This window comes from Balaenoptera borealis (assembly GCF_965194805.1).
Source record: "Balaenoptera borealis genome assembly, chromosome: 12".
In the NCBI taxonomy this organism is placed as follows: domain Eukaryota; kingdom Metazoa; phylum Chordata; class Mammalia; order Artiodactyla; family Balaenopteridae; genus Balaenoptera; species Balaenoptera borealis.
In genome coordinates this window covers 19,637,227-19,660,574 of record NC_138869.1, presented here as the reverse complement: position 1 = coordinate 19,660,574, position 23,348 = coordinate 19,637,227, and the positions used below count along the sequence as shown (strand labels likewise).

General features: G+C 36.3%; 1 long non-coding RNA gene across 1 annotated transcript in view; it reads left to right on the top strand.

Annotated features, from left to right (window-relative positions):
* Positions 1 to 23,348, top strand: part of LOC309607160 — a 70,291-nt gene that overhangs the window by 19,083 nt on the left and 27,860 nt on the right. Inside the window, exon 2 of the long non-coding RNA XR_014232289.1 lies at positions 3,393 to 3,547. This is a non-coding gene — a long non-coding RNA (uncharacterized lncRNA). The remainder of the gene's footprint in view (positions 1 to 3,392; positions 3,548 to 23,348) is intronic.

Sequence of the window (23,348 nt, the reverse complement as noted above, 5' to 3'; positions counted from 1 at the left end):
GTCAGAAGGATTAGAAGAGAAAGGATGTTCACTTACATCCTGCCCAAAGCCACTTTCCAAGATTGTCTCAATACTGAGACTACTACGCTAGGACATGCAACCCAACTCCAGGAGGGTGAAGACACCCCTAAGAAAAATTCACCACAGTCCCCCTCTCTCTTTATTCTATTATGTTCCTGCATTTAATCTTTATGTGAAAATTTAGGAAGTCCTTACTGTGTGAAAATCACTACGCTGAATGGACAAATTCCAAGATGAATTAGACACGGTTGGTGGCCTGAAGATGCTTACAGTTACCCCTGAATACATGCCCGTAAAATGTTATTAATATGAGTATGTTTGCATTTTCTGGGATCTTGCGTTCCTGAAATGTTATGAAACTCCAGTCTAATTAAAGAGCTGGGACATGTACACAAATAAGTGTACTGCAAAATAAAGGATTATAAATGCCATTGGAATGTACTGAGAATGTGTGGTCAAAATAGAGAAAGGTTACTTCCAGCTTGGGCACTACTAAAAGGTGTCAGGGAAAAGGCAGAACTTGAAAGGCAAAGATGAAATTCCATTTCAGGTATCATTCCTCTGAAACAAAATAAATGTTCAAGCCCTATTTAATGAGCATTTGATTTTTAGCAATATTTGTCACAGTGTAATCTAGTGCTGTTTGAGAAGATCTGAAGTGTTAAAATGTGATTTGTATACCTTTCTCAAGTCCTGAAAGACCTTCCCACATACTATAAAAGAAGAACCTTCCCTAATTTGCAGTAGGCTTACAGAAAGCCAAACATACTTGGAAGAGGGTACCGTCACAGCATGTGCGTTTACGGAGCCAGCCTAATGCCTGCTTGACTGGCAGAGGGGTCAGGGGTATGGGCATCCTGAGCCATCGTAGGGATGTTTGGTGCCAGTGACCTTGTGCAGTGATTTTCAGTTTTAAGATGGCCAGGAAACCAGTAGAAAAACACAGCACTATCCTTTTTTTTTTTTTTTTTTTTTTTTTACAGTTGGGTTAATTTCTCCTCCATGTTTCAGAGTACTGCTATTTCTGCGTTCTCTAGTCTTTTCTAGGACCCCATTCTTAGTCATGGAAGCTCAGATAATGCACATATGGTCATTCTGTGGTCAGTTTTCTAAACATAATATGCATGTGAAATGAAAAAAAAGGGGAAACAGGAAAGTAATGATAAGGACTTCAAATATTAGGGTCTGACTATGAAATATCAGGATTCTCTAAATTCTTGTTTTTATTTGTATAATCTCACATCTTTAAGTAATTTTACTTTTTAAAAAAGATACAAAAATGAATACCCACAATATTGATTAGTAATGGATCTTCTTCCTTCTGATAGCTCCTTGAATAATGCACCCTGTGTTAATTGCTATGAATTTTGTATTCATACCTAGAAATACACAAAAATCCAGAGTTCTCTTGGAAGAAGTGCTTCCTTTGGTAGAGTTTATAAAGCAATAGTTACGGTGATGTGAAATATCCTTACAAAGAATAATTATGTGTATCTACTAAGTAACAGTGTCAAGCCATAATGTAGAGATTAAAAGTTGAGAGTTTAAACACAGCCAGCACACACACATACTCACATACGTGTATGTAATTGCTCTTTTGCAAATCTACCGAACCTCACTTATGTTGCCTTCACTCTCTTAGGCTATGCTTTCTCATAAAGCATTCATCAGCAAAGTGAAAACCTCTTAAAATTGTCAGTGGGTTTGCTTATGCCACTGTATGCTTATTGAGGGCAAAACGCAACATCTATTTCTTGGCCACATACTAGGTGATTAATTATAAAACTGTTCTGTGCATTGAAGCATCTCTTTCAAAAGGTTTACAACTTGTCTTTGACAAAGGTGTCATTGACATCTGTTGAATGATTCGATGGTGAAATTTACCTCTGGGTTTACCATATTATGATTTCTAAATTTGTTTGACTTTCAGCATTTCCACTTGTTTTTCATTTATTGGCTCCATGAATCAGTCAGTTTTATCAAATTTGTCAACTGCCAGCCTAAACCTTTGAAAATTGGTATAATGAATGTTCTGAGTGAGAGTATCTCTATTTGGAGATATCTTAAACCTAAGAATTTAGGATCTGAGACCTAGCTGCCAGAATATGTAAACAAAATATGGTGTTTAAAAAATACCGCTGTATTTTAGAGGGGCACTACTGATCAGGTGATATTTAAAAACTGATGTCTAATGGTACGGCTTTAAACTGAAGTACTGTGGGAGAAATAGTATTGCTGGTATTTGAAGTTTTGGCTCAGTGAGGGTAAAATGTATCTTTGAGGGTATATGGCACAATAATTCTAAATACTACAGTTTTGTTTTTCTTTTTGATGTCCCATGATTTCCAATTTGACTCTCCTATATGACAATTGAAAAAAAAAATCTCCTTGCTTTTTGTATTCTTTTTAATGTTGTCAGGAGAAGAATTAAAGCGACTGTTATCTTTCATAAAGCTAATGAGAGTGAATTCTGAATTACTGCACTAGCGAAAGCTTTTTAAAAAAATTTTATTTATTTATTTTGGCTACACCAGTTCTTAGTTGTGGCATGTGGGATCTTCATTGTGGCATGCGGGATCTTTAGTTGCAGCATGTGGACTCTTAGTTGCAGCATTTATGCAGGATCTAGTTCCCCGACCAGGGATCAAACCCGGGCCCCCTGCATTGGGAGCATGGAGTCTTACCCACTGGACCACCAGGCAAGTCCCTAGAGAAAGCTTTTATTAATAAAATAATGACCTCTGAACCCTAGAATAGTCAATTTACACCAGACCTGTTTATAAAAAAAAAAAAAGTTTGTGCTTACAGATGCCACTAGTAAGATGTGACTTTGCTAGAAGAATCTCAACGTCATATTTCCCCTAACACTGGTAATTGCCTGTGTAGTATTGGCAGTATATTCAGGAGACTTATTTCCTCCTTAGGCATGTGCCATCGACCAGTCAAGGAGCGTTGCTGGACATTACTTTGACACTCACCAAGGGGACCGTACATTTTGAGAAAGGGCTCCTAAATATTCATAACTAGATAACTAGCATTTTACCATTTTCTAGCATTTTCCCAATTTGGCAGTGGTTTCTGCATGCCACACCCAGACTTCCTTTCTTCAGCAATGCTGATTAATGGAAATGCCTTGATAGAGGCTCCAAAGCTAACAGCAAATTCAGCAGTGCAGAAAGACTCCAAATCGTGTTCTTCTTTGTCAATATTTTCACTGGGGCAATGTAAGATATTAAATCACCTGGCATTAGTTATGTGCCATTTCAGCTACACTTTGAGCTCAATCTGCTACAAGCTGCTTGTGCCGATTAGCAGTTTAAAAGTCTGCAGAGGAAGGAAATTTTTACTAGCTTGATTTTTTCCCCCTTTAGTCCTGTGTGCATCAGGGGAGGAATTATCTTCTGTGCAACTCCTGAATAATTTGGTCTGACCAGATTGATGCTGGCAAGGAACCATATCAGAAAAATTTACCTATGGGGCTGTAGCTGTGCTCCCAAATAGAAGACAGAAGAACCAGCGTCTTCAAGTGAAGTGTGAGTGTGTGGTATGTGCGTAGTTTTGATTTCAAGGAGTCATTCATTCATTCCTCAAATATTTATTGAACTGTTATAAACCCCAGGCGCTGTGCTAAGCGTTAAGGTGAAGACAGATTCCCTGCCCTGTCATAGTTTGCCATTACTGAGAATGTCAGCCAATAAATAAATAAACAATAAAATCATTACAGGACAGAAACAAAGGACTGTGGTAGAGAAAAATGAGAGAAGGAACTTACTTTGGCAAGGACTGTCTGAGAAGGTGACTTTCAAGCTGAGCCAGAAAGGGGAGAAGGCAAATAGGAAAAGAGCCAGAAGAGCAGAGTTCCAGGCAGAGGGGCAGGGAGTGGAAAGGCAGTGTGGAAGGCACGAATTTGGCGTCGTCTGGAGCTGACAGAAGGCTGAGACCTGGAGTGCAGTGAGCGTGGGAGAGCTTGGCACGGGTGAGGTTAGGGCTGATCATATAAGGCCTTCTAGGTCATGCATGAGAATATGGATTTTAAGTGCAATATAGTAACTTCAAAAAAATCCAGGCAGTTAAGCAACTTAAAAAAAAATTTATACAATTTTAAAGGTTACTTTCCATTTACAGTTATTACAGAATATTGGCTACATTCCCTGTGTTGTACAATACATTCTTGAGCCTATTTTACACCCAAGAGTTTGTACCACCCAGTCTCCCACCCCTATATTGCCCCAATACTGGTAACCACTAGTTTGTTTTCTATATCTGTGAGTCTGCTTCTTTTTTGTTATATTCACCAGTTTGTTCTGTTTTTTAGATTTCACACATAAGTGATATCATACAGGATTTATCTTTTTGTATTTGGCTTATTTCACTTAGCATAATACCCTCCCAGTCTGTCCATGTTGCTGCAAATGGCATTATTTCATTCTTTTTTATGGCTGAGTAGTATTTCATTGTGTGTGTGTGTGTGTGTGTGTGTGTGTGTGTGTGTGTGTGTGCATGTGCGCATGTATACCACATCTTCTTTATCCATTCATCTGTTTACGGACACTTAGGTTGCTTCCGTATTTTGGCAGTTGTAGATATTGCTGCTTTGAACATTGGGGTGCATGTATGTTTTCAAATTAGTGTTTGTGGGTTTTTTGGATATATACCCAGGAGTGGAATTGTTGGGTCATGTGGCAGTTCTATTTTTATTTTTCTGAGAAACCATCATACTGTTTTCCACAGTGGCTCCACCAATTTACATTCCCACCAACAGTGTACAAGGGCTCTCTTTTCTCAACATCCTCACCAACATGTATTATTTGTGTTCCTGTTAATGACAGCCATTCTGACAGGTGTGAGGTGATATCCCATTGTAGTTTTGATTTGCATTTCCCTGATGACTAGCGATGTTGAACATCTTTTTATGTGCCTGTTGGCCATCTGCATTTCCTCTTTGGAAAAATGTCTGTTCAGTTCTTCATGTAGTTTAAGCAACTTGATCTGATTTATGTTTGTTAAAAAAAAATCGCTTTTGCTATTGTGTGAAGACTGGATTATGATGGAGAGCAAGATCAGTTGGTATTCCACATGGGAGATGAGAACGCTTTGGACTTGAACCAGGGTGTGATAAAGGGGATTTTGTAAGCGAGACTGTTTATTGTACTTCTAATAAGATGATATGGGTGGTTTGGGGGTTGTTATAAGGAATAACACACAGCCCCTGCAGGCAGAAAACCTACATAGGAAACAAGCAAAGAATAAGGAGTTGTGTGATGACAAGGTTTAAGATATTTGTTTCCATGCTGCTTAGTAGCAGAGTGAATTGTATGAGCCCCAGGGGGGCTCAGGGCTGGGGTGTGTGACATTTAGTGAGCTTCTGGTCTGGATGAGGGCATGCAATTGCAGAAAGAGTACATGCACAGTACTCTGGGAGAACCTACTTATTAATTTGTACAGTAGTTTTGTGTTGGGTGTAGAAGATGAAAGACATTTTCCATTCAATTATTGATCATAAGCATGATGTGTGTTGGTTGAAATGGTGAGATAATTGTTTCACATAGAATTTAGATATCTTTTTCTCATGCTATATATTAATGTTTCATATTAAGTGTCCCCAAGTCAATATAGGACACATTACCCACCTCCCTCCTTCCTAGGAAAGAACCATTCTACCATTTAAAGGTTTACTGAATAGAAAATAAAGTACACTGACTTTAATGCAGATGCCTACCCTATTTTTTGGCATGTAGATGTCAAACGCTGCTAAATGTGTTCTTCTTCCAGAAGGATTAAAGTTTACACTTTGGGTATTTATTTTCAAACCTATGTGAAAAATATCTATCACTTATGCTAAGAATGACAAAAAGAACGAAGAATAGTTTTAAAATTGATAAGAAAAAAGACAACACAATGGGAAAATGGGCAAAGAGAGAGCACACATTTCAGAAAAAAGAGACTCAAAATATATGTAACAATATTCAACTTTTTGAGTAATCAGGACAGTGCAAATTAAAATCACAGTGAAAACAAATTGTGGTTCATCCATAGCATGGACTACTACTCAGCAGTCACAAATAATGAGTGCTGATAAATACAGTAACATAAATGACTCTCAGAAGCATTATGCTTAGTGAAAGGAGTCACACAAAAAGTCAAACAGTGTATGATTTCGTTTATCGATATTCTGGGAAAGGCAAAACTGAAGGGACAGAGGTACGATCAGTGACTTCAGGGACTGGTGGGTGGGGGTAGGGGGGTGAGGAGATGGATATTTTCTATTTTGATTATAGTGATGTTTAAACAACGGCATGCTTTTGTCAATACCCGTTGAATTGTTCATTTAAAATGTGGTAATTTTATGGTATGTGAATTATACCCCAATAAAGCTGATTTTTAAAAAATCACAGTGAGAAGCTGCTTAACATTTATTAGGCTACAACAGTGAAAACCTCTAGTGCTGACTGTTGTGAAGATGCCAGGAAATGGAAGCATTCATACTCTGCTGGTATGAGTGTAAAGTGACATAATCCCCTTTTGGAGGAGGAATTCGCAAGAGCTAGAAAGGTTGAAAATGTTTACACCCTGGAATGCCCAGCCACATGCTCATCCACATGCCTGCTACATGATCACCCAGGAGAAATGCTCACACATGTGCTCAAGGAGAAATATACAAGTATGTTCCATGCAACCATTTGTAAGTGCAAAAACAACAACAACAAAAAAACCCAAAAAACAAACCCCCCCCAAACAAGAACCCAACCTAAATGTCCTTCTAAAGGGAATGAATAATTTGACATATATAAAATATTTAATATATAGATCTTGACTTTTATAGAACAGTTCAAATGAATGAACTAAATCTAAATGTAGATTTTGAAAACAACAGTTTACCTGAAAAAAAGCACGTCTCAGAATGACACTTTGCGGATGATACCAATTATGTGAATTAAAAAAACTCATACAAAATTATATTGTCTTTGTAGAAAAAATATAAAACATGTATTGTTATACACCAAGTGGATTATGTTGGTTCTTTCTGGAAGTAAAGGGAAATGGATTTTTTTTTTTTCTTTTTTGGCTACACCATGCGTCATGAGGAACTTCCCCAACCAGGAATCAAACCCATGACCTCTGCAGTGCAGAGTCTTAACCACTGGACCACCAGGGAAGTCGGGAAGTGGAATTTAGAAAAGAAATTTAAGGGGATTTGACTTGATTTCTTGTATTTTATTTATTTAAAAAGTTGAGCTATGAAGCAAATATGACAAAATGTTAACATTTGTTAATTCTAGATGGGAATCATATAGGTATTTCTGTATTATTTTTCTGTATTTAAATTTCTTCATAACATAAAAACACCTAAGCTACATTGTGAAACTGAAAATTTAGAGTTAGTGGTTTTGAGTCCTCCGTTGTGGAAACATTATCATTAGAAGACTGATATATGAGTTTGTTTCAGCTCCTGATTACAATGCCAGTATATCAGAGTATTTACCTGTACTAGACCGTAAACGTATTCAAAGATTCACCTGCTTAGATCTAAGAGAAATCTCATGCCTTTCCACTTTCAACATGGTAATTGTGAAAAACTAGGCAAAAAAAAATCAACTCAGTCTCTTCTTTAAAAGAGTAGAGGGGATCTACATAGTAACATTCCAGTACTTACACAAAGTTCAAAGACATACTTTAGTAGTACTTGCATATCAGATAATCTTCCCAGTGTTCTTCTCAGTTCTGTAAGTGTTCTTATCTTATCTTGGAATATAGATGAGCACACCACTGAAGAGAGTTTAAATTACTTGTTTCATGTTAAGTTAATAAGACAGTAGATGCTGTGTTTAACTTATACAAGATATTAATCCATTTTACCTTAATATTAAGTGGCTTAATTTATGAAAATATTTTATGTGCTCAATAATAAATATGAGACTACCTACATGACAAATCTTATTTAAAGACTTAAGTGTCTGTAAAAAGCAGTGTAATTTTAATTTTGGCTTATAAATGTAATATTACTTCATCTTCTTATAAAATAATTAGAATGAAGGCAGCAATTGTATGAATCCAAAAGAAGTACCAAAAACTGCCCCTCAAAATTGAAATGTGAGTTCTTAGCTACACATTTCTGTACACAACCTACATTAGTTTCCTATTGTTGCTATTAACAATTACCACCAATTTAGTGGCTTAAGTTTGTTCTCTTACCATTCTGGAGGCTACAGGTCCTAAAATCCAGATGTCAGTAAGGCTGTGCCCCCTCTAGAGCCTCTAGGGGAGAATCTGTTTCTTATATTTCTCAGCTTCTAGAGTCTACCTGCATTGTCTCACGGCCCCATTCTTCATCTTCAAAGCAAGCAGTGTATAGCATCTTTTAATTTCTGTCTCTGCTCTGTCCTTTTATTCCCTTTTCTGACTCTCACCCTCCTACCTTCTCCCTGTAAGGACCCTGTGATTACATTGGCTCCATTCACGTAATCCAGGATAATCTCACTGTCTCAATATCCTTAATTTAATCACATCTGCAAAGTCCATTTACCATGTAAGGCAACATACTTACAGGTTTCAGGGATTAGCATGTGGACAACTTTGGGAGTCATTTTTCAGCCAAACATACCACCCTTCAAACTATTTTCTGGTTGAAAGATTCATAATATTAAGTGACCTTTGGGTGAAAGCTTTATGGTCCATCACTATCATGTGATATAAAACAGTGATACCTAAGTGAACTGTTATAGGAAAACAAATATGCATTGTGATGTTAATATTAGAAGGTAAATGTCCTCTAAGTGTTGCCCCATAGAGTTAACTTTTGTATGGGTGCTATACCATCTTTCTTTGGGACTAATCTACTATTCAAAACGTGGTCAATTTTTGTAGTGAAACTGCTACTGTATCACGTATAAAGAATAAGACCTATCTGTGAAGATTGTTGCAATTACTAAATGGATTATTCTTTTAAAAACTGTTAGAACAGTGAGCAGCATGTAGCATTTGCTAAAAATGTATTTGCTGCAATTGTGAACACTATTAGATCCAGTGAAGTATCCAAAACCATGTTGGTTACATCAAATTGCAGAGTTCAGTGGGAGAGAAAAGTGCAAGAAATTGACTGAAAGAACTCAAAAGGACTGTGTTAGGTACTAATTGACTAGAGGATTAAGTATATAAACCTTTTATTCATTCAACATGTAATACTGAGCTCTGAGTGTACACCAAGTTCTCCATTAAGTTCAGGAACAATAGTGAGCAACTAGTGGATTGGTACCTACGCTAAAAGAACCTACTGTCTAGCTCAGTGGGTAGACGATTAATAGATGAATAATAAGTGCTGCGATGGAAGCTGTACAGGGTATCAGACTGTCCTTTATGAAGCGTGTCTTAGTCCTTCTCAAAATATTTTCTTGTTGAAAGTGGAAAATTTTTGGTGAACACTGAAATGCATGTCAGATTAATTCATGCCTATTATTTCAGGTTAAATAATTTCACCAGGAGTCTTCATGGTAAAATTAATATTTATATCATACAAGAAAGTAGCAGGGTGTATTGGGTTGGCCAAAAAGTTCATTCGATTTTAAGTAAAAAGACACAATTCTCATTTTCACCAAGAATTCTATTGAACACCCGATTCACTAACCGAACGAACTTTCTGGCCAGCCCAATCGATATTACCAGGGTTTATAAGGACTATCAATGGTAGCCACCTCCTTCCCACCCCATGTTCATCTTACTTTTACTTTAATAACCACCTATGAATGCCCATCTATTAAAACCAAGTACGGAGCCATCTCGTAAATCAGTTTTAATATTTGTTTCTGCCTAACTGTTTTCATAGAAAAGCTATATGAGAAGAAACATAAGGAGACAGGAATTGATACATCAGCCCGGAGAAGCAAGACCTGAAGCTGGGGTCTAGAGTAGCACTGGGTATGTGTGCTCCGCTTAGTGATGCTGCCGAGATATCAGTGCTAGTTCCTTGGACTAAGTAGGCGAGTATTGTGCTTCTGAGCTAAATGAGAAAAAAAAAAATGAACTAACCAAAACCCTGTCTTTTCTCTTAACATTCTTAATTATTATTATATGAAAATAAGAGCTAAAAGGCTCATATCATTTTGAAAGACAGTAGGTGACATGTGGCACGGCGCTGGCACGTGTGGGCCCTTGCTACAGTTTTCGTGCTGACACGTCACTGCAGAAATGTCGCCTGTCTTTATTGCTTTGGAGGCTTCCAGCCTTTCAGGCAAATTGCTCTCCTTTGTGCGCCTACATTCTTTTCTCCTCCTGGATTTTCCTCTTTTGGTCTCTCCTCACTTTTCCCCATCTTTCTACTCTTTAAGATACCTGTACTCTTTGCTTCTGACCTCCCACTGGCAATTTTGCTCTGTTTGATTCCAACAGTGGAGTAAAGGGAAGGAAACCAGCCAATACTCGTGAGTGCACGTGGGGCTCCCTAGGATGTCCACACTGGCTCCAGGAAGATGATTGACAGCATTTCTCTTTTTCTAAATTTCGCTTATTGCAATTAATGCCCTTGTGTATTAATCGATCCATAGATGGATTGACAGATCGATCCATCCATGCATCCATTTATTTTGGCATGCAGTTTTGGTATAGAGGTAGACAATGCCTAACTGGATTTCATCTATGACAGGATTGCTGTCAGGATTACAGAATCAGGGCTCAGAAGAAGTTAAGACCAAATTTAATGAGGTTATTGGAATATGTAACAATAATATGTCTTCTTCAAGGGCATTTCAATTCACTTGAATATGTAATGAAGGCACAGGGCAGTTTTTGAAGAATCACTTTGCCTCTATCCAAGTGGTATGCTTTTGGATGGAATTACATTGAATCTAAGAGTTGAAAAATGTCCCTAAAAGGCTTACCCCAATAATCCAAAAAAAAAAAAAAAAGAACTGTTTTTCTGATTAAACTGTGCAGAATTGTCTATTTATATGTTAAGTGTTCAAGGGAATACCTACAGATGAATGTAAACATCTTTACTTATATGCTTATGTAAGTGTAAGTACATGTGTAACAGGTACATGTATAATCATTTTAAAATCTTTAAAATGGTTATACCTAAATGATTACTTTATTTCTAGTTATTTTTGTAGTGGAATAAGCCAGATTATAATTTACATAAATTGAATGCACACAAGACCACATATCTTCGAGTGGTATATCATGTGGTAATACAATTTTGTAATGGCTAATTAGCCCCTGTGAGAGCCCACTGACATAGGATAGCAGTAGTTTACTATCAAATCTAAGAAGATAAGGATGGCATCTTTTTCATGTAGATTTCTAAATCCTTTGTTACTTTGAAATCAGCTTAATAGCATATTTTAGACTCAAGATAGACTGTCTTCTGGTTCCTGGTGGATTCGACCGTATGTATATTAGATATGGAAAATAATGTCCGTTAAGTGGTGTAAAAATGTTCTTTTAGGGGGAAAAAAAGTGATTTAAATCATTAAGTTCTCATGGGATCTCATTAAAGTTCTCTTTCTTTAATACATTGTGCAGCCTAATAGTTGTCAGGAATCCTGCAGTGTGCATTGCTGATAGGTTAGTTTACACAGGATTAATTGTGTAATTTTGCAAACAACCAGCACGGTGAACATTGATTTTTGTATTAGCCTGTGTGTTGTTTCTAAGGAGATTCTGCTTTCTATTTTAAGGCGGTGTTACATTTCACCGTTTATTAATTATAATTTCTGCCAACATGGTATATGTCTGATACAGTTTATTAAAAGTCTGTCCTAATCTTTTTTTCTAATTGTTATTTCCTTCAGAAACTTCATTAATTTTGACCACTGATGTGTAAAAATGACAGGAAAAAATGCCATTCCCAAAACGTTCACTGACCAGCCAGTTTCCCCTTGTGTCCATCCATAAGTTCCACAAATTTTGCCCTAGAACACAGCAGCAAATTCAGTGGCATCCACTCCAGGTACACTAAGTGAATAATTAATGCAAGAAATGACCTGAGAATATTACATTTCCTAACCAAAAGAATGTGAATGTCCAAAGTAGAGTTGGCTTTTCTGAAATTAGTCCATTTTCTAGAATATGTAGGTCTCTAGAGCCTAATATTTCCTGAAATATTTGTGGATATGGAAGTATTAGAGGAAAGGATTTTTTGCTTGAATTTTCCAGATAATTAATTCAGCTCTCAGCTACTAGTTTCTTCACTGTTGTGGAATTATAAAATGCCTATTGAGATTTCTGTGTGATCCTTATATCTGGCCTCAGATTATACTTTGTAATGTTTTAGGTGGCTTTGAGAAAACAGAAAATAATGTTGATTGCATGCAATTTTAACCTTAATCTGTTTCTGGTCTTGAACTTGCAAATTAATTACGTGCCTGTACCCCTCCTCAGTCCACCATCCCAGCCTTCCTTAGATAAAATTTCCTCTCTCCATTTCACTGAGGGCTCACTAAGGGAAGGAGTTGAACCCCTCTTAGTGTTTGCTGCTTTTGTTTTGTTTTGCTTTGGGTGGATCCTCCCACCCCGAGTTTCTGCCTTATTATAAAGACCTAATAAGGAGCTGTACAAAGTATGTACTTAAAAATGTGTGCTGAGTGACCCACTGGCCCCTATTGGAGGAGCCCTCTTGAACATTATGTTGCCAAGGCTTCAAAAAGGAGCTTGTTTCTGAAGGATCAAAGGATCTCTTCTTGTATAATAAATACGGAGCATTTGGTATATAATGAAGAGTATAAAACATGTCTTTTAAGCTCCTGTATGAGTCCAGATTATGTGAAGAAACTAAGGAAGGTGGTGGTTCTCTAGACTTTTGTGTTATCATGTTAAACAGAAATAGATGAAAGCAAAGGCTTTAAACTGACAAAATCCCAAGTAGGAAAGCTCTGGTCCACAGCTTGCTCACTGGTTCATAACAAACCACCAGCTGATGATTTGGAAAAAAAAAAAAAATGTTTTCCTTTCACAGTAAAGGATTGAGTTTGTTTTGTGTTATTTTAAACTGTCTAACTTCACAAAGTAAAAACCACTTTTTATGTTTAGCTTAGAAACTGGGTTATGATGCTGTTGAGAAAGTACTAGAATTGGAATCACAATATGGTTTCTACACTTGACTTTTGTCACTTACTATGTGTGAAATTAAAGAGTAACTTAGTTCATTGGATTGTATTTTTCCTGATTTATAAATGAACCTGATAAAATTCACAGACAAAGTTATTTCAAGGATTAAATGAAAAAAGTCATGTAGTGCCATAAAATGTAAGATGTTATATTGTTATATAAGATAGGTAATTTGCAATAAAATTTGATTAAAGAATTATGATATATTTTAGTTCCCTATTTTAAGGCTGAACATCCTCTGTTTATGTTCAGCTTTATCTTGAGTGATTTGAATGATCCAAGTCAGAGGGGATTTTTGAAACCATTATAATTGTGTTCAATATATTTAATGCATGAATATGTGTGTATATTTCTAAAGAGTCAGCTTTCTCCAGATTTTCAAATGTGTTTGTGATTCTAATGCGGTTAAGAATCTCTTAACTGGATAATCATCACTAATTTTCATTTCACATTAATTGGTAGTCCTACTACTATAGGACTGGATACCTGAAAAGTGAATTTAGTATGTTGGTTTATATTTACTTAGAGTTTTTGTCTAACTGAAATTCTGCATTATGTTTTACTATACTATCTCTTTTTCACATTCCCTGGGGGATAAAAATCAATGCAGATTGGAGATCTGAATAACTTTCCCCAGTATTTATAAACAATAAAAAATTACTTCGGTGATTTCCCATAATTAAAGCAGATTTTTTTTTCTTTCCTTCTTCTCTCTTTTCTTTTTTACAGTAACACAACCACCATCATCACTACCACCACTGCTGTCTTTTCTTCCTCCTTTGCTTTAAATGTCTTAGGTAATTGCAGATGCACAATTCCATGGAGAACTGAAACAGGCCTAGCCCTAGGTGACCAATTTGAAATTTTGCAAAATAGGATTGCATTAAATATTTTTTTCTAAATGTTGATTTTTGATATCTTAAAAAGTTAATGTTAATTGAAATTTTCAACCAGAATTGTATCTTTCGACTTTATTTCTTATTCTCTATCGCCCCAAATGTATCTCACCCTCAGTGTGTTGGTGTGATCCTTAACTATACTTTCGCCTTACCTAGCCCCAAATAAATTTTATTTTAATGAATATTTTTTAAAGCATCATTAGTGATTTTCTATCTCTTCATGTCAGAAATCTCTGATCCCCTTATATTTCTCATTGATTCGCTGATCAATTTTTAGTAGGAGTGGAAATCATGGCAATCACTGCTGGTTGACCAGAAAGTCATACTGGGAATTTGCATACTCATCTCTTTAACTCAGAGATTTTGGCATCTACCTTGTACTGAGCTCAGTGTGAAGAGGCACTGGGGAATCATGGTCTAGGTCTACATATTGGCGGGTTGTTAGAAATTATTAATTTGGTCTTTTGAGTGACACAATTATGTTTGTATATTATTCTTCTTGCACACAGTTCCCTGGAGCCCTTCATACAGAATTATTTTGAGTTGGTCCCCATTAAAAGTATTTTGAGAGTTGTCATTGAATTTGCATATTTTCTTCTGCATTACGATTAATTAGAATTAGCATTTTATTTTAATAAATTATAAGCTAAATAGTTACTATTCCATTTAAAGTCTATAAATAACAATAGCCTACTTTAATTTTTGAACATCTTATGACATCTCTTTGTAGCAGTTTTAGATTTTTTTTGAGTTATCAGAGTAACTTTTCCATGCTCTGCTACTTATTTATTTTCACAGTTGGGTTTTTGCACTTAGAAATTTTTTATAGAACAAAGTTTCCACTTGCCAACGAGTGTATATAAAATATGATCATCATGTTAGAAATTATCTCTATTTTTTAAATAGAAACATAATTTTATTTTTTCCTGCCTTATTGAGGTATAATTGATGAATAAAAATCATTTATATTTAAAGTGATAACTTGATATACATTGTGAAATGATTACATTTTTTCAGCCTCATCTCTTTTTTATTTCTTCTTTGTCTTTATCTTCAGCTTCCCCAAACTTCATATATCTTCTTGACTCTGCTCTGTTTTCTTAGACTTCTCAGCTGCCTCTCTTGCTTTCCCATACCCACCCTATACCCTAAAACTGGAACGCAATTTCTTTCTTTTCAGCTTGATAAATTGGGCCATTTACTTACCTAGTTCACATAACTATGCAGCCTTTGGGAGAAAAGTGTTTTCATTTCTTATCATGTTCATTTTGGTGCAAAAAAATAATTCATGACTATTAAAAAATATATCTATTAAATTAGATCATATTTTCTCTCTCCTTGCCCCTTTCCCCCCACAAGCAATGCTCGTAATTTGGTGTATTTGTTTTCAATGTTATTCCCCAGGTAGATATAGATACATATAATTTTTTTGTAAAATCAAGCTCAAACTCTGTATAAAATTTTGTTGGTTTCACCCAATATTATGACATAAGAAGTTTCTCTAGCATTCAATATTCTTTGAAAATACATTTTAAAAAAAGCTACAAACTTTTCTAATACATAGCTATATTCTAAGTACTTAATTATTTCTCTGTTTCTGAGCATTTAGGTTGTTAACCAAAATTTCATCGTTATAAATTACAGGAAGTAAACATTTTACGTTACTGTTTGAGCATATTTTCATATGTTTAATCTAAATCAAGCTAGATTTCCAGTTATGTGAATATTGACCCAAGCATATGAACATAAAAGGTATGTTAGGTTATTCAATAAAGTGAAATGTTCATAATGTTATGTGTAGCTAAACAGTTTATGATTTTTAGATATTCATTAGTATACATACATACACGTATGTGTGTATATTTGTGTGTGTAGCTGTACTACTAGTTGAATATCGATATATTAATTGGGGAAGGGAATGCACTAAAATGTTAGTAATATTTATTTTTGGCAGATGATTTCTATTTTATATGTATATATTTATATACACATACATACACACATATATGTATATATTTATATATACACACACATGCATATACATTTGTATTTTACCAAATCTCTACAGTGAACATTTATTACACTCATAATAAAGCAAAAAACCCCCACACAGTTATCCACCTTAACCAACTGTCATTTCCTATGAAGCCTTTCTAACATGAATTCATGGGTGAAAATGAGTTTTTCATGGATGGGGTAGTGAAACCACTTGAAAATTCTTTGTCTCCTAAGGTTCCCTGTGATGTGAAACCTTAAGTAGCTATCAAGACTAAAATACATACAGTGCTGAAAACATCTGGGGAAGGTGGACAGATTATTGAAATGTAGTCTTATTTCAAGGGCAGATTAGAGAGTGTAGCCCTGGGTGTGCTTTGGTGAAGCTGAGAAGGAAGGAGAGTCTGAGGTCCACAAGCCAGTGGTGCAGGAACAGTGGAGACCAGTCAGGGGTTGAAAGCCGCTTGAGCAAATGCTCTGACCAAAGCAGCAGGTGGAATGGCTCAAGCAGGAAATTGGGAATAATATCCTGGGATTGGATTTGTTTAGATAAGTTCCTATTTCAGGAACATAGGGCTCCCCATTCATGGGTGTGCCTGACCACAGCGCAGGACACAGAGTAGAAAAGTAATAAATATTTGAATGAATAAACAAAGACCCCTTGTGCAATGTTTTGGGACAGAAAGTCCTAATAATAGCCATGTTAACTGCCTTTCATACCTAAATGTGCCTGAAAGACTCTCAGGCAGTTTCAGTACATTTTCCAGTGTGACTTCTAATGGTTTGTAATTCCATTCTTTAATCATGATTTGAAATGTTTGTGTCACTAAGCTTGAAGCCCTAAAAAACGAGGATCTGCTTTAAAAGTGTCCTGATGCTGCAGTAATATCTTTGGCAGTATTTAAGGCTATCAAAATTATAAAGCTGCATTCCGGAGAAATGGTTTTGTAACCCTAGGCAATATGTAAATTCTTTCTGCCTTAGTTTCTCATCGTTGGAATGAGGACCTTAAAAACAAAAAGTGTCTACCTCATAGAGTTGTACAGATGAAATGAATTCATAAAATACAGAATAGTTAGAACAACGCCTGGCATACAGCAAGCCCCACATAAACATATCCTCTTATCATCACTAAATGAGTCTGCTTTTGCTATTAACTTGCCCATGATCAACTGATTTGATCAGGCTTTTGTCAAAGGAGCCTTGCTTCTCTGATATATGAGATTTTTGTCACATACATTTCGGATCATATATAAAAGCAAAGCGCTCCTCAATCAATTGTTTTCAGAATTGCTACTGCAAATTTGTAATGGACATTCCTACTAACTGGGGAGCCAATCTCCAATTGCATTAGAAAGTAATATAAAGTCAGACCTAGATCCTGTTTGAGATCTAAAAGATTATCTATTTGATTTATTCTTAACTTAAAACATTGACTTTTTGCTTATTGCTTTCAAAACCATTTCAAAAATGATTTCTATTAATACTTACATGCATTTGACATATTGAGAAAATGGGGGAATGCCCCTGCCCGTCATACTCCAAAGTAATCTGTCCTGCTCCTCCACCTCAGGGTTCTGCACAACAAACTGCCTTCAACTCTTGGCTATAGCTGGTTTCCTAGGAGTTTTGGCAGAAAACATCACCTCTGAGAATTTGTCCTGCAGTTTAGTCATGCTGATTCTTACTTTCAGGTAGTCAACGGAATAAATTATAGCCACATTTGATTGTCAAGAAGATAGGAGTTAAGCAATTTCCTTAAGGTGACACAGCTAGTAAGTGACAGAGCTCATTCATTCTGGCAAATATTTATTGATTACTTCCTGTGTGCTACATGATGGAGTTGAATCAAAATCCAGAGTACCTGAGGATAATTGATATCATTGGTCAATTCCAGATACTTGTAGACTAGCCATCTATAGGGAAGGAAGGGGTTCTTGGGAAAGTGTATTTGTTCTGCATGATGTTCTCAAATGGTGAAATATAAACCCTCCTTTCTGTGAATAAACTATGAGTTCACTTGCCAAAAATATGTCTTGACCTTTCTGGAAACTATTTCTTTAACATATATGACCTATCATAGTAATAGAATTCTATTCTGTATGAATTACCTCATTTCTGAGGGATCTCCCCGCTTTTAAGTTTTAACAGTCCAAGTTGTAGAAAAGATAATTGTATTCACCTCTCCTGTATCCTTCAAGATTTTATTTATTTTGATCTATCTGTTCTGTGTATTCATCTTTACACACTAAAGACTTCTAATCTTTTTAGTCTTCCCTTGTATGTCTCATGATCCAAGTCTCTTGAATATTTTAATTGATCTTCTGTGTACCTCCTTCAACTCCATTATCAGAGAATTTTTTTTCTTGTAATTATAGACTTCTGAGACAAAAAGAAACTCGAAATCACTGTTGACACTCCCATGTTGTAGATGAAGATACTGAGACCCAAACTGGTTAAAAAACTTGCGCTTAATAGGCAATGTTAATAACAGAGCTAGGAATAATATTTATTAGGTCGTCTGATTGCCCTGGAATATTCTTTACTGATTTCACCATATTATGCTATTAGCATCTTTAGGACAGTTGAATGTATATCTTAAAATGTGATTGGACAAAAAAAATGTGGTAGAACTTAGAGAAATAATTATTATGGAGTCCTTTTCTCAAACTCATGGTGCTTGACATGAATGATGTGGTAGGGAAGGTAAGCTAGTCGGTAAAGGCATGGGCTTGGAGTTACACAGACTGGGTTCACATCTTGGCTGTGTCACTTACTGTGAGTTTGTACAGGCTAACTAACCTATTTGAATTCATTTAATCATCTATAAAATTATGGTCAGTGCTACCTAACTTAGAGGGCACTCTGTTACATAAGATAATCCATAAATTGCTTAGCACAGCATCCAGCATCCAGTATGTCTTCAATTGTTCCTTAGTAGGGGGTCAATAATTTTTTTTTAGTCAACAAATACTAAAACTAATGATCAGGAATAGGGACTCTTTCAGAGTATTCTTCCAGAAGTGTTTGTAGGAACAAATTCAGCATCTTCATATTGCTTGTGTAAGCTTTTGCTTGTAAATAATTTCCAAAAGCAAACATTTGTTTGTTTTCATTTTATTGTGCATTTTTTGTTAGGCATATTGAAGAATATCTGTTGTGTGTTCATTTCTACTGTACCACCAGCTTATATCCTAGAGAATATTATGTGCATCACATATCACTTCCTTTTTAAAAGATACTGTATTCATTCAACAGAATTGAATCGAGCATCTTGGCACACATTTTTGAGGGTATGGACCTCCATGATTTGAATCAAGAGCTCATTCATGCCAAGTAAATATCAGTTGATAACAACGTCTTAGGGATATTGACCCAAATATTGACTAGAAGCTGAGGTGCTCTCAGTCTATTTTATAAATCACTAGAAACTCTCCAGTGGTTAAAGATTGAGATTAGGTACTTAAAAAAAAAATTATTTTATTTTATTTATTTATTTTTGGCTGTTTTGGGTCTACGTTGCTGCGCAGGGGCTTTCTGTAGTTGCGGCGAGTGGGGGCTACTCTTCATTGAGGTGCACAGGCTTCTCATCACAGCGGCTTCTCTTGTTGCGGAGCACAGGCTCTAGGCACACAGGCTTCAGTAGTTGTGGCATGCGAGTTCAGTAGTTGTGGCTCGCGGGTTCAGTAGTTGTGGCTCGCAGGCTCTAGAGCGCAGGCTCAGTAGTTGTGGCGCACGGGCTTAGTTGCTCTGCTGCACGTGGGATCTTCCTGGACCAGGGCTCAAACCCGTGTCCCCTGCATTGGTAGGCGGATTCTTAACCACTGCGCCACCAGGGAAGCCCGAGATTAGGTACATTTTTAAAAGGAAAAAGGAAAGAAAAAATATCCACTTTATTCCAAATACACTACACACATGCACACACACACACACACCCGCACACACACACAAAATAGGCATTTTCATTCGATGTACATTTCATAAGCAACCAGGATTTGACACCTTGACAGCCACTGTGCTTGAGTCTGAGGGAGGCAAAAATTAATAAAACAAGTGTTTTTCCTGGCCTTGAGGAACTCACAAAGTTGCCAAAAAAAATATTGTAAAGAAATCCTTTTCTGTCTCATGAGAATAAGGCATGTACTGTCCACCCAGGTAGCTTATACAGCAGCCGTCAAGGTGCCTATCCTAGGATGTGGTTTCCACCTATTGGCTGAGTTTGAGCTTGTGGGGGGCACTGATCAGGGGCCCCTCCCAGCCTCACTGCCTACCTCTGGGTGATCATGGAGATCTGTGCTGCCCTTCTGGTCACTGAACACCTTCTAGGTCCCATCCCTGAGCTAAGCCATTTGTACATGTTAGCCCTCTCCCTCAACCCTGTACTGCAAGGTAGATACTATTATCCCTTATTTACCTATGAGACAGTTGGAGTTCTGAAAGGTTATGTGATTAGCCAAAGATCACACTGTGAGTAAGTGCACACTCACTTTATTTTTAGCTCCTCTGGCTCTTTTTCCTTATGCTTCCATGTCTCTTTTGCCAAATGCAGTGGTTAATGTGCTCCTTCCGCCTCTATCAGAGTGACATTCACACCTATGACTGTCAGGTTAAAGAACTGAAGGACCACTAATTTTTGATATGTGTAGCTTTTATACATTCAATCACTAATTCATCCAAAATGTATTTTTTTAAGCTTTATTATGTTGCCAATCAGTGGCACTGGGATTACAGCGACAATCAAGGTTTGATATTATGGAGCTCAAGATTCACTGTGTTAATACAGAGTAGAAGCTAGCAGGAATATTTATGATAGCCATTGGTCTCTTGCTAATTTTGTCTAGAATGCAGTTACAGTTTACATATGATTTGTTGTAAATTCAGTGGTAAGGAGAATTCACCTTAAAAGTATCCTAGGATGGTGCCATGTAGAAAAATTGCATGTTATCTCTAAATAATTCTTATATAGCCAGCTTTTCCCCCAGCATTGTAAGAGATCACCATTTCTTTTGCTGAGCACCTATGAAGTCATAGGTTTGCTTGTAGGGGACATACTGTGTGAAAAATACTATTTTCACATTCTAAATAGCTTCAGAGCAGCAAGATGTTCATATCAGGAAGGCATGTAGACCTGAATTCAGCTGATTCAAAGCTCCTGTTTTATACCTGCCATGGGTTCACTGTTCACTGGGTGGACCCCAATCCATTTTTTAACTGCCTCTTACTTTGAGAAAGTTCTGTTTTTCCCTGTAGTGTACTTTCTCTCTGTTATTTTTTCCTCAAGTGAGTTGAGTTTAACTTAATTAGTTTGATGTGCCTACACTATAGTTTCTTTCAGTTGTCCTTTTTTTTTTCAATGAAAAGCAAACAACCAACAAGGGCTCAAATGCCCATTTTACTTTACTATGCTTCTAAATTCTTCAGATTTCCTTTCAGTATTCCTCATTCCTCCCTTAACATTTGGTAGGTATGTTTATTAATATATCTTAAGTAGAAAAACTTAGGGACTTTGAAAAATAAACAAGCAACTTTTCTCTAAGAATGGAAAAGAAGCTATTAGTATCTCTAATACTAATATCTGGTGATAGGAGAAAGGGTAAAGGCTTTAAACAAACAAATTCAAAAGATTATATATCCTGCTAAATATAATAAAAGTAGAACCAGAAAGATATTTTCTTAGACTTCAGTAGTGTAGTATGTGTGTGTATGTGTGGACCCTTCTCATAATAATATTTGAGCCTATACTTCCAACATATGTATATCCCAAATTGTACAGATTCACAGTGTGCTAATATTTACCGTAAGAAAACAGAAAAGCAGACAGAAATTTAAAAGAATGAGATACAATGTGATAAAAATAACATATATGCTCATATATGTGTATATGGATATTTTAATATCAAACTATATGCCTTAATATATATGTTCAATATCAGTTATACATATATATGTTTTAGTATTACTTGTTGCATTCTAAGGGATTGTCTGCGTACCCCTTTTTGAAGATCATACACCTACAACATGAAGGAATAAAAGGAGACCTAATAGTACAGAAATAATTCTTTATACACACCGACACCAAACACACACACACACACACACAGAATGACTGGATTAGCAGCATAGAACTTATATCTGTGATTAATGTGAGTACCTTCTCAACCAAAGTTGAATGAAGCAGATGAGAGCTCAGCAGGCATATGCTGCTGCTGTGAGCATACAAATAAGTTTGATCAGTAGCTACAGACTCCATGCCTGATGCCAAACAACTATCTTGAAATTGCTAAGCGAGAGTGTGGATAATTCAGCACAGGCACTGATCCCTGTTGTCATGGGTGTCATTGACAGAGGTAAAAATGTGAGACCCATTGGGAAGAACCACCTGCAGTAGGTATATGAGATGGGTGGGTTTTGAAGAGGTGTCTTAGAGAGATTTAATATGGAAACCATAAAAGTGGCTCCCTGGCTGTAGAATATACCCAATTTATGACATTCTTTATCACTGGGATAAGTAGAGGACATCCTATATTATATCATTTAACTTTAGCCTCAGTAAATGGGGCGGGACAATCAGCAAATCAAATTTGGAATCCACACGCGGAAACATGTCATTTTTTCTTTTCCCCACGGGGTGACTACTGAAACACAGAGGATTCTGGGTACAACAAATGACGGCCAGTTTTTATATTCCTGTATTTAGAGAAAAAGCTTCTATTAGCCTGTAGACCTCAATAAATACAATTATACTCAAGCTAAGTGTACCATGATCCCACTGGTTAGGAGCCATATTAAAATATTTTGCGCTTTGTGAGTCATCCATAAACAGTTCTTTTTGTTATAATAAGGCAAATTATAACAGTGTCAGAAGTCGGCCTAAAGGGATTGAAATGAGGTCACTAAACAGAAGTATACAGGGCACAGTCTGTACAGTGTGTCACTTGGTCAATTGGAAAGCAGTGGGGACTATTCTCATACTTGCCAGGTGGAATTTTTTTCAGTGTATTGGTGTGAGTTTCTCTCCAGAGGCATTGCAATCTGTTTATAACTTTCTGGCAACAGCTTTTGGAATAAGGCCAAAGAGATTGGCAATTAATGCACAGAAAGGAAGTGCGTTGCTTGAATATTTTAGCTATCCTTCTTTTTCTTGAGGCGAAAGATATTGTAGTTTTATAAATCTCTTTAGTAGTTTCTACAGGAATTAGTTAGAATTACTAGATGGAATTTAGCTCTTCTGAATGATACTCATTAAGTTAAGACAACTGGTATGAGAAAAATCTTTGACTTATTTTGACGTCCTTATGTTCAACAGAAAATCTTAGCTTTTCATAGATGTACTCT